Below are 13,483 nucleotides of genomic sequence, written 5' to 3' on the forward strand. Positions count from 1 at the left end.
TCCAACCTAGTGAAACATGTAGCTTTCTAAAACTCCTGGTGTTGATGCACCAAAATGATGAATCTGGGTTATGTGTTATTTTTCTAGAACTCCTTTGACCAATATTCTCATCCCAGATTTTCGGAGGCTTTGTGATGGTTATACTGGTGTGAGAGAGAGGATCATTCCCATTCATTATATATCACACATTTAGAGCAGAAGCATGGCACTGAAACCAATTCCCAGGGCTAACCCCAGTGAGTCCTGGCTCCCGGGAAACTGTTGTCATTGTCACAAATCAAACTTAAAACAGGATCAGTTCCTGCCCTTACTATGCCAGGTATTGGGCTTGCTGTTTTATCTTTGTTTTAGCTGGGGATGGTTTAACTATTCTCGAAAGCTGCCTTGAACCAAGAATGAAAGTGAGATATCATTGTTTTAATAAATAGCAATAGAAGGGAAAGGTTTCATCTCTTGATCACAAGGCAGAAGCCTACACAACATTGGCTTCCAATATGCTTTCCCTATTTCTCAACCCTCAGAACAGAGTCTAAGCAGGCTTTGCAGGCTATGAAGGAGTTGAGAGTCACAGAGCCAGTTTGGTGTAGTGGTTAGGAGCATGGACTCTAATCCAGGAGAACCAGGTTTGATTCCCTACTCCTCCAGATGCAGCTGCTGATGGGATCTTGGGTCAGTTACAAGTTCTTTCAGAGAAGTTCTCTCAAGGGCAGTTCTCTCAGAGCTCTGTCAGCCCCACCTACCTCACAGGGTGTCTGTTGTGGGGAGGGGAAGGGAAAGGGATTGTAAGCCGCTCTGAGACTCCTTTGGGTAGTGAAGGATGAGATATAAATCCAATCTCCTCCTCTTCTTTCCATTTCTACAGAAGTAAACATCTCGTGCTTCTTCTGTCACAATCCTTCCCAAGCATCCCAGTTTGGTTCTGCTGAACTGAGCTTCTTAGCGGTATCAAGTGCTATAATTCTTCTTACATGTCGATAATCAGTGAATCCGAAATTCCCAAGGGAAAAAAGTTAAAGAGTCTCTGCTTTGAGCGTGATACCCTATATCCTGTTTTTGCCCTGACCTGGATAACCCAGGCTGGCCTGATCTCTACAGATCTCAGTAACTAAGCAAGGTTGGCTCTGGTTAGTATTCAGATGGGAGACCAACAAGGAAGTCCAGCGTGGCAACACAGAGAAAGGCAATGACAAACCACCTCTGAATATCTCTTGCCTTGAAACTCCTATGGGGTCACCATACGCTGGCTGTGACTTTATGGCACTTTCCACCACCACCACCACATCCTGCCTGTTACCTGTGCTTTTGCAGCAAGGGCCCGTGGCTCTTGCCTTGATGAGAAGCCTGGGCATGAAGCCTGACACCACACTATTAATGAGCAAATTCTATGGAAGAAAATGCTTGTTCTCATCATTGCCCCTTGTTCTGTGACCTTTTATTCCTTCATACTTTGGTATTCACTATTAAGCTGAAATGCTCAGAGCTCCTTTGGAGGCCTTCTTTTTAAAAACTTTCTGTATCCTTACTCCTCTGTCCTCCTATGGAATTTCATCCAGGCACTGAATCTTGCTGTCTACCCACTCCATCCATCTCTGAACTCTTAGGGTGGCATTTCCCCCTCCTCCAAGTTCTCAGTCTGAACTCAAACACAGATGCTGAGAAGCAGGTGACAGTAGACATCTTTAACATGCCCCAGTGATGTGCAGAGATTTGCTATGGGCAGAGAAAGATCTAAATTAGTGTTTTGTCAATGTGTTTTGTTACTGCTAGGGTCAGGAAGCCAGGATGGAGGCGAGTCCTGCTGACAGCCAGGGAGTGGAGCCGGCCGAATGCCCAGCAGTGAGTCATGGCTGTTGGAGTTAAATGGAAACACATGTGCAACCATTTGCGGGCTTTATTGCTCATAGCACACAAAACGTGGATACTTAGTAAACACAAGCCCACGGATGGTCCAAGCAGATGATCCACAAGTTGGTTAACACTTCTCACATTCATTATTGCCCCTGCAGAGGTGTGTTTATGCCCAAATTCCAACAATGGTTTCACCCAGTGCCAGTCTAGCTTATAACTATGTGTTCTGCACATATCGTAGGGCAAATCCTGCACTGGGAAGCAACCTGCAGCTATGGGGTACACAAACAATCCCATGAGTCAGTCCGACATTGAACCTTAGTAACTGACAATATTTGGTTTTGAGACATTTCACTTGGGGAGTGTATTGATTTCCCCCTGTGCTAATGGACAAACTTAGCTGAAAAGTACTGAGAAGCATTGAGCGATTTCAGCAAAGTACTTTTATTCGGATAGAACAAGACAAAGTGAGGCCGGTATATATGCACAGAAAACCCTTCACCAAAACACACCCCCTACTTCCCTATAGGCTATATACAGTAGCCGAGAGTCCCATAGGCTCTCGGCTGCGGACCTAGCCCTCTGATAGGTGTGGGCTAGGATCCGCTTGGCTATTGTTCTATCAGAGCGAAGCTTCAGGACTTTGCATGACTGCATGGCCCAACGGTCGCGCACATGGTCATGGCGGAGTACATTATTAGCCATACCTGGGTTCCCTTCCACTTCCAATGCCAAGAACTTCCAGATAACTGGCAATCAAAATTATAGTTTCTGTTATACATAAGTTCTGTAGAGAGATGGCATTCCCACTGTGGTGAGCCAGGTAATGTCCTTTAGAAATTCTCTGTGTGGTCATGGCTATTGCTTCTGAAAACTGGCAGAGTAAAACATGAATATGAGCTCTACTTTCCACCCCTCTGTCTTCTATCACAACTGCAGCAGAGATGCCCATTCCAAGGCAGCTGTGCCTTAGTTCTATACCTTTCTAACTTAGCTGACTAAGGAAAATATCTTTGTATGTTGGGTACAAAGTTTAAATGCAATCCACATGTTTGGAGCGGTTGAGACCAGGTTACTTGCATCACTCCAATGGGACTGATTTCAGCCCAAGCTGGGATGGGTTTAAAAAAAAAGAAAAAAGGAATACATGTCAAGCAAAATATAGAGAAGCTGTGTACACCCAGAAGCCTGTTTCAGTGTACCAAGAGTTGAATTGGCCAGACTGCATTTCAGTGGTGTGTGTCCCCTGCACAGTAGGTTCTCTCTAGGGCTTTTCTGTTTGGAAGCTTCTGCTGATTGTTGGATATATTTGAGTATAAATTTAAACTGATAATTACAGTTTCCTCTTGCTAGGGTGCTAGGAGCTGCGGTGGCTCAAGTGGTTAAGACGCTGAACTGCAGGCTGTGGAAGGTCAGTAGTTCAGCAGTTCGAGACCCGCGTGATGGAGTGATCTCCCATCTCTAGTTCCAGTTCCTGCCAACCTAGCAGTTTGAAAGCAAGAAATTGCAAGTAGACATGACCATGTGCGCCTTGGTGTTTAGTCATGCCGGCCACATGACCACAGAAACATCTTCGGACAGCACTGGCTCTTCGGCTTTGAAACGGAGATGAGCACCGCAACCCTAGAGTTGGATTCGACTGGCTTTCGATCAAGGGAACCTTTACCTTTACCTTGCTAGGGAATCTTGGGAGGTGTAATTCCATGAGGAGAGAGAGTGGTATCATCTAACAGAATTTTCAGTACTTGCACCAAACTACAATTCCCAGGACTCTTTGGAGAAAATCATGCTTATTATGTCAATGGTCGTTTCTGCACTTGGAGCTCATCCCTGGTTTTATCAGAGTTCAACTTGCAGCACAATACCTTGCATTTATCCCTAATTATAACAGCCTTCATTTATCCCGGGACAAGTGTGGGGCGAAACCGGGGTGACCTCAGTGTAATGTGGAAACAAAAAATAACCCAGGATAATTACAGGGATGAACTTACATGTAGTGTAGAATGTAAGTCTTGGGACAGGGTTGAACCAGAAATTAAGGTCTATTGCAGAAAGGACCAGTATGTGGTATCAGGTGTTCAGCCTTTTGCTTTTCTACCAGTGTTAGAGCCAGTGTGCTGTAGTGGTTAGAGTCCTGGACCAGGACTTGGGAAACCCAGGTTCAAATTCCCATTCTATCATGGAAGCTCACTTTTTCTTTTCAGAACTCTTCCAATATGGATACCAGAGACAGCTTTATTTAAGTGGCAGAAGGTCCTCACAGACTTTTTCTGGGCATACAAGAAGGCTAGAATAAATCGCCAGGTGCTAAGTAGACCATCATCCTTGGGAGGTTTAGATGTACCACTTCTGAGTGTCTACTATCAGGCAGCGATGATTGCTGCAGCAATACGGATGATGAACAATGATACCCCAACAGGTTGGATGCAAATTGAGCAATCAAATATTTATCCAGCAAGATTGCAGGATGTCTTTTGGATGACAGCTAACCAATGCCCAAAGTCAGCAAGAAACAATCACTTTTTAGAAGCAATTTTAAAAATTTGGGAGCAGAGATGAGGCCAGCTATTACCAAAAATCTCTAAATTCTCGTCTTTCATTAACCAAGTGTGGTTCCCACCTGGAATGGAGACAGGAGCCTTTTGGGACTGGACGGCAGCAGGTCTGACACGCCTCTCAAATCTAGTAAAACAAGGGAAAATACGAGACAAAACTGGTTTGGAGGAAATTCTAGGTACATCGATCCCCTGGTTCCGGTATTTACAGCTTAAGAACATGATTGATCAGCTAGCTCAAACAGATATATTCACCAGTCCAAGGACGGAATTTGAGACTCTCCTGGCTACATACAACCCTTCTATGAAAGGCTTGCTTCCAAAGGTTTATAAGATTTTAATATCTGCTGAAGGTTCCCGACCCATTCCTTGCCAAGAAAAGTGGAAAGCAGACCTGGAAACAGATTTGCAGCAGTCACACTGGCTTGATATCTGGAATTCTCCAGGGTTTTCCTCGCGTGTTTACAACATTCACATGAACACCTTCAAGATCATGCACAGATGGTATCTTACACCTAAAAGGTTGAATCAAATGAATCCGCAGTATGACCCTTTGTGCTGGAGAAATTGTGGATCTCCTGGAACATACATACACTGCTGGTGGGAGTGTCCAACTATTCAGCAATTCTGGAAGGAAATAATCTCTCAAATTAACAGCATTACACAGCAGACACTTCCTGTCACACCAGAACTCTCACTGCTTAATCTCTGGGACTCTTCATTGTGGGATGACTCCAAAAAGACCCTTACTTCCATTTTTCTTGCGGCTGCCAGGCTCACGATTGCGGCAAACTGGAAATCTCTAACATCTCCAACACTGTCATCCTGGTATGACAAGATCTGGGATCAGTTTGTGATGAATAAGATCTCTAATATTGTGGACCGAGCACAAAACAGTTCCAGCAAAACATATGATAAATTTGTACGTACCTGGTTCCCTGTACTTGACTTCATGGCTGAAAATAATGTGCTTCCTTCTAGGACGAGTTATCATACATGGCTACACTTTTGAGTTTAACCAGACTTCCACCTAACTGTCGAGACTCCTCTTGTGAATCAGAGCAGCAGACTCCTGAAGATGTTATCTTTTAAACTTGACTCAATTCTATGGGAATCATAGCTCACATAGCATCTATGTATAGGTGATCAGATTTAGTACTAACTTAGTTTGTTATGAATGTTGATATATGTTGTAAAAATCTGTATTGATCTGGTTGGTTTGTAATTTTGGATTTTCAGGACAGTTGTATACTGTTTTGCAGTTATTATATTTCTTGATATGTTATACTTCCTCTTAATAAACATTTTAAAAATGAAAAAAATTAAAAAATAAAAGGATTACATGGAAGCTCACTGGGTGACCTTAAGATAGTCACACACACATACATTCAGTCTGACCTATCTCACAGGGTCGTTGTGAAGATAAAATGGAGGAGGGTAGAGCAATATAAGCCACTTGGAGTCCTCAGTAAGGAGAAAGGTGGTGGGATTTAAATGAAGTAAATAAAAATAAATGCCATGCATACAGCCAGTGCCAAAAGTGCCACACAAGTTAGAAAGAAGAAATCCAGATTCAAAGTAGTCACAGTCTGCTTCCACATAGATGTTTTGCTCTGCTTTTACTTCCATCCTGAAGTGTGCTTGTTTTGAATATCCTCAAAAGGTTGTCCTCTAATCCTCCACTTTCTAGATTAGCCTTTATTTTGCTCTGAACTTTACCAGTACTGCTTTGCTACAATCTTTTTTGGAAAGCGGCAGTCCTAGTAGGACATTTGCACAGTGTACGGGTGGGAGAGTGTGCATTTTCAAAGGTCATTGTGCCAAATCAGTGCTATTTTCCTTCTGTTAGCCCCTTGCAGCCCTCATTTTCCCAGCTGTGCCACCAAATGCATTATAGTGCAACCTATTGCCACAGTCTACTAGTTCCTCTGAATACCCAGTGTTCATTTTTTAAAGTATGTATCTAGCCCTTTCCATTGTTGGAAATATAGGAGGAAAGGTACAGGCGGCTTTTGTCTGGATTGTCTGGAAAGGAATAGGAAGGGGAAGCTGTAAGATGGCTGGAGCAGAGGGGGGATTCACTGTTCAGTTTGTCATGTGGATACTCCATTGCTCCTGCAAATTGAGGTATTTGCAGTATCAGTGAAAGAGAATTGTTGCTTTGTAAATGCAGCCTTACACTGGATTCTCACTGGATATTACACTGGTGTAATTCACCTCCTGAATTATTTTTTGGCAGCACAAAATCAAATAGGTAAATGATTACAACAGGAAAAAAAATCCACAATAGGTAAATGATTACAACAGGAAAAAATCCAGCAATTATGTCATAGGGAATTTCTAATAGGCTCTGTGTACTGTACAGCAACATGTCTCCAGCTGGTACACTACAAGAAGTTAGTTTGATCCAAATCTCTGGGAAACTGTAAAAAACACTTTTAATTTTACTAAATTGGTATTGTTTTTAATCCAAATATTTGTACTACAGAAAACTTAAACAACACATACCTGTGGGAGCAAAACAAGCACAGGAAATATGAATGGAATTCAACTAGAGCTGAGGTGTCGAACTCATTTGTTATGAGGGCTGGATCTGACATAAATGAGCCTTTGTTGGGCCGGGCCATGTGTGTCATAAAATGTATATAAACTTTATAATGGTTTTTTTAAACTTAAAATAAAAACATAAGAACACAAGAGATGCCAATGTTGGATCAGGCCAAAGGCCCATCCAGTCCAACACTCTGTATCACAGAGTGGCCAGAAATACCAGTGCCATCAGGAGGTCCACCAGTGAGGCCAGGACATTAGAAGCCCTCCCACTGTTGACCCCCCCCCCCAAGCACCAAGAAGACAGAGCATCACTTGCCCCAGAGCCCCTATTTATATTTTGTGGCTAATAGCCACTGATGGACCTCTGCTCCATATGCTTATCTAATTCCCTTTTGAAGCCGTCCATGCTTGTAGCCACCACCATTTCCTGTGGCAGTGCTTAAAACATTAGCACTCTTGCAATATGTTGTTTATTTTACAGTGTCTGATAACTGACACCTCTTGCTCTGAATTATTGCATCAAAACGTCTGTGCTGTTGCAATCTTGAGTATGCTGTTCAGGTGTGTATCTGTAAGCTGCAAACCTACAATGATGCAGCAGCAGCAGAACTAGAAGAAGAAGCAGAAGACAGCCAGTTCCACTGTGGGCCTGATAGAAGCTCTCCAGGGGCCTGATCCGGCCCCCAGGCCGTATGTTTGACACCCCTGAACTAGAGTCTAAGGCCAGACTGTGTGGCTCATTCCTTGAAAAAGATAGGATAGCTCCTTGCCACCTTGTTATTCACAAGATGGGAATCACATGCTGAAGCAGCCTATGTTGCCAGAATAAATGACAGACAGACCTCATCTGTGTTCCTTGTATGGCACCAACACAGCTATTCTGGTTTTGCTTCTTTACAAGGCAATTGTAGGAATTCAGTATCTACAGCTCCAGGCTCTCTGTCCTACAGCGGTTGTGGTATTGCTTTCCTGCCTGAAGTGCTGATGGTGCTCATGTAATAGCCTCACACCTGAACAATGCAATCAGCTCTTAAAATGCTGGCCTTGCTCAGGAAATGACAAATTTCTGCTCTGCCCCGTGCAAACAGTCTGTTTGAGTCAGAGATGGAAACTTCTCTGGAAATCAACCCCCCACCCCACCCCAGCAACACAGCTTGTCAAGGAGTCATGAGATCATCATCACCAACAATATAAATGCATTTGGAAAGTAACTGATAAAAACCTGAGCTGAAAACACTCTGGTTTTTAACTTTGGAAGGCTGACTCATCCAAATGAAGTTGCCTTTGACTTTCAGACTCAAACCAACTAGGTCAGTTCTGTCTACTATTCTGGTGATGCTGCAATGTCCGTAGATGCACTGTGCTTTCATTCAGTTTCCACAACTATTTCCTGAAGGTGGCAAAAGGGAGGGGAGAGAGCAACTCAGAGAGGTCTCCCCTCCAGTCACACTGGTGGTTGACTGGCTTAGGAAGAGAAGTACTTTCACATATAAAATAAGAATCGGTGTGAGGATTGTTTGCTTAGAGCAATAGAGCATTTTGGCAAAGGTAGGTGAAGTTTCTGCTCTCCCATGCTTTATCTCACTATGCTGTCCAAGCAAGCCTGCCAGCTGCTTAATGGATAAGTGAGACAAGTTAGATACAGGCTTGAAGAAACACACTGAAATCAATGGACCTTAGCATAGTGTTCATGGGTATGTGCAGAGTTTGGTGCTGCTTGTTTTTTCAGTTTCAAAATAGCTCCCGTTCATCAGGATCCTGGTGCTGGAGGGAAAATAAGGAAAGAAATCACTGCCAGCTCTGCATGCCCATTCTGCAAGGGAGAATTTTAATGGACCATGAAACAGGAGTGCTTTGTCTTTTCTATCTGCTATTTAACAGGGAGAACCCCTTTGGTGGGATCTACAATCACAGAGAATTTTATCCCAGCTAGATTGCAGGAAAAGATCTGGAAATGTATTATACTTTTCATGGCATCTAGAATGGTTTCTTTTATCTGCCTGAACTTTAGGAAAGAGTCTCTTCTTAAGTACATTCTATGAGAATTTCACCCTATGTTACCCGAACTGGACCGGAACCGGTTCTGGGAGCCCGGATCGACTCTGAGTACAGAGGCGGGCGGTGCGTGAGTTCAAAACCCGTGTATACAGAGGTCGGATTGGCGCGTGCTGAAAGCCCGCTATTTCCCAGGAAGACAGACAACAGCTAGGGTTAAAATCAAGTTGTCTTTACTAAAGCAATTGTTCAGACATACCAAAAACAGATGCGTACAAATTCACACAAGCTCCTTAGTTACAATAGGGTAAGAAAACAATAAACATGAAAACAACAAAAGCATCAAACAAAGGGGATGACTCTGAGGTATACGATCATACTCATCTGAGGTCCAAGTGAGAGAAGAAATCTCCTCTTTCCAACAAGGGCAGCCAAGGCAACAGCTGGTGGACTCTAGACACACGACGGCTGGGCCAGCCACAGCCACGTGTGCGCTCCCTGGTCGCGACTCTGGGGAACTTAAGAGTTACCTGCAGCACCTTAGTGCAGACTAGGGGTAAGGGTGAGCTAGCTAGAGAACAAAGGCTTGCTTCTCCTTTTAAAAGCTGCCTTTCGGGGCAGTCTCTGTCTATCATAAAACTTGGGGTACGTCCTCTACTCCTAAGCTATTGGTTGGGCAGGGGTGACGTCCTACAAGGGAGGCAGTGGATAATATGCAGATTCTCCTATCCTACATCAAAGCGGGGCCATTTGGTGATGGTTGCACCTCCGTTTCCCTGGCAACTTCTTTGCTGCTGCCAGATGTTGGGTACCCAAGCCATAAAGGATGTTGTCTTTTCGATGCCAAGCCAGATAACGAGGTGGAATTGTACTCCTTCCCACCGTCCATCACTGCTGGTCAGATTTGTTGCTCATCCAAGCGTCTCTCTGTGTACCCCAAATGGTGACCTCGTTGGTACTGGGGCACATTGCAACATTCCAGAGCAGGCATCTGCTTTTGACCAGGGTGCAGTGGAAATGTCCATGGCAGGCAAAATACTTGGTGGCAGGCATCCCTGTCAGGCCCCCACTTGTGGGCAACCTCGGGGTGCAAGGCCTGCCATCGCAGTCCATAGCAGCACACACACACATAGCAATGAGCCTCTGGCTCTCAAAGGCACAGATATTTATACATGTAAGCAACATATCATAAGCACAATACAGGCAATATGCAACTGCAAATGGTCACATGGTAACACCCTAATTAAGTGAATGGATGGGAAAGTCAGGGGTGAGAAAGCACTTCTGACTAAAACAAATAATTTTCTCCATTATGCAATTTAAGAGTTTTCACATAAATCTGTATCTGAGTCATTCTAAAGAGTAAATACTAGCTTGTATTAATTCATTAGTGGATTGTAATTTAATTCAGTAAGTAAAGATTCTAAACAAAGCTCTAGAAGAAACTGAGAAGCCAGGGATATTGTTTTCCATACCTAGAGAGGTATCAATCCAAAGCCAGAAATCTTGGTCAAATTAATATATTGTATCAGAGGAAATGTTTTATTAAGAGAGCTAATATGGAGCAACCTGATATTATTCTGTCTCCCTATCTAACAAAAATTGTTGTTTTCTCTTGTTAGTGAACAAATTGCTTGCGAATTAGTGGTAATCTATTCTTCATTTACTAAGATATGGCAAATACGTATGATGAATTCCAGGGTTCTGTGTGTACTAAGAACATCCAGTGCACATTGCATGTGACCCTCCAAGCCTTGGAGAGAGAATGGAAGTTTCCGTTCGGCCAAGTGCAAGCCCTCCACCCATGGTGTGAGGAAGATCTTGTTTTGCATGGAGGATGTCTATGCCAGAAGGGGCAGGACTATCATATTGCCTTGCTTCATCTTGCCTACCATAGGCAACTCCCCCCATTTTATATCCACCCCAGAAACCTTGCAGTCTGTTTTTCCTCACTTATGTAGAGTTGCTAGCCTTGCTCCTTTTAAAATCCTCACACAGATTATAGTTACCATATTTACTCAAAAGGAAGACAACCCTGAATGTAGGACAATTCACCTTTCAAAAGGTTGTATACAAAAATGTTTCTTTTAATTGTACATAACTGTAATTTGCATGCAAATTTAAGATGGATCCCTCTTTGTAATGGCACATGTGGAGGAAAACTGAATCTTCTTTTCAGTTGAATAAGGTATTATGAGCGGTTCCCTGCTGCTTCCCAACATCCCATAATATAGCATTTCCCCATAAGCTTGCAAAATACATACAAGGTCATATCTGTGAAGGTTGTGAGTAACAGTGTTTGGTTCTGTACGTTTATACTGTCAATCCTGATAACACCAAAAGGTTAAGCTTTCAAACTAAGACAATTGTTGAATGTGTTTAGAAACAAGAGGAGAGACCAGAGGTCATTGTTGGAGAGCACATAGTATGCCACATTCAGTCTGTAGGAACTCCAGTGAACAGGCTCCCAGACAATTGGGTTTGAAAATACCTTGAAGAACTACTGCCAGACAATGCTGGGTAGATGAGACAATGGACTTGGATTCTAAGGCAACTTCAAATGTTGGGGAGAAGTCATAGCTCAGCTGTAGACAGATATTTTGGCAGATATTAATGATCCTTGAGTATTTGATCTCATCCGACTGATGCCAGTCAGAGTGGAGAGCAGAGGGCCATATTCAGTCCAACGCCGCTTCACAAGTACACTTCTTTAATAATGACATTATTCAATATGGTGTTCTCTGTCAGACAGGAGACTATGCAAAATACATGAATGGCATCTATCTGCTTCTCATCTTGTGGTTCCTAGTTTAACTTTGCCTAATCTGAAATAATAACAGAAGTGTTTTTTGTTCTAGACAACCTGATTAATGTACTGTATATCTAAAACACATCCTATGAAAAAGTTATTTTCCTTGATAGAAATCAATATGGGCAGTTAACTAATGTAAGTGGTGTGACAGATGCGACATGGAGGCTTGTTTTGGGCTTCAGACTGAACGGAATAAATTTTATCTGAAAACAAATTAGCAGGTTGGATCCTACTGGTTTTCTGCTCCATCTCACCCCTCCTCACTGCAGCCTCCAGCCCACTTGTTTGTATACGTCCCATAATCCCTGGCATAGCCTTTTCAGTGGTTAAAAGGGTTCCCCTCACCAGTGGAAAAGCAGGTAAAATGCAAATAAATCTTCTGACTTCTAAAATTTTCATCCTGAATTCCAATTTTTACCATTTTTAACTGGATAAAAATGTTATTTGTTAGCCTGCTGTTTTGGACTTTCTTGTATATCTGCAATTATGCTGTATTTGGTTTTCTCTAAATAAACCGTTTAATTAAGATTACAAATGCTGCTTTTCCACTTACTCAGGCTTGCCACAGACCTTGGTTGGGATGAGGGGTGGAGTAGAAGAGAACATAAAATGTATTAATTTTATGTATACTTTTCTGCTTTATTTCAGAGAAGATATTCACACAAGTCACTACCACTTACAACCAGTGTTCCCTCTAAGCTGAGTTAGGGTGAGCTGGCTCACAGTTTTTCAGCCTCCGGCTTACAGCTTTTTACCTTAGCTCAGGAAGGATGGCTCCAGAGCAAACTAATTTCTGCAGCAGCCAAATCGCCGGCTCACCACTTTAATGCCGGTCGCTCACAAAGTAGGATTTTTGCTCACAGGACTCCGCAGCTTAGAGGGAACCTTGCTTACAACTTAGGATATCTCAAACTGGTTGCTATCTGGGGACCGAAACAATCAATGGGCATGCCTGTTTTTGAAGGGACAAGACTAGGCTTAGTACACTTTAGGATTGCCAGCTACCAGGTGGTAGCTGGAGATCTCCCGCTATCACAACTGATCTCCAGATGACAAAGATCAATTCACCTGGAGAAAATGGTCGCTTTGGAAGGCCCGTTGAAGTCCCTCCCCTTGCTAAACTCTGCCCTCCTCAGACTCCACCCCCCAAATCTCCAGGTATTTCCCAACCTGGAGCTGGCTCTCCTAGCACACTTGCATGTCCCCTTTGTATAGCCTCAGACATCCCCTCCACCAGTGATTGCAGTTCTTGAAAGCTCAGAACAAGTTTGTGTGATTGTTGTAAGATAACTAGTCCAAAATGCTTTAAAAATCCAAAAAATTACTTGCAGAAGTGGTAGAACTTAACATACATGATTATATATGTTGTCCTCCCTTACCCCTATGAAATTGTTAGTCCCTTGTGTGAAACCGTGTAACTGTAAATCGCTCAGAGCCAGCAGCTCTGCCGGATTGAGCGATCAATAAATCGAAAGGTATTATTATTATTATTATTATTATTGCCAAATAATACATAGAAGTATCACACAGCCAGGGGTCATTTCCTGCAGGAGCGCACAGGAGCGGAGCTCCGGCAGTAAAGAGCCCAGGGGGCGGGCACATGCAACAAGCCCCACCCCCTGCTCCCAGCAGCCCTCAGTCAGAGCAAGAAGCAGCCAGGTAAGTTGCAGGGCTCCCCCTGGCCCCCTGGCCCAAAACAGTCCAGTGGCACCTTTAAGAC

This window comes from Gekko japonicus, unplaced genomic scaffold (genome assembly GCF_001447785.1).
Source record: "Gekko japonicus isolate JY-2015 unplaced genomic scaffold, Gekko_japonicus_V1.1 scaffold518, whole genome shotgun sequence".
Lineage (NCBI taxonomy): Eukaryota > Metazoa > Chordata > Lepidosauria > Squamata > Gekkonidae > Gekko > Gekko japonicus.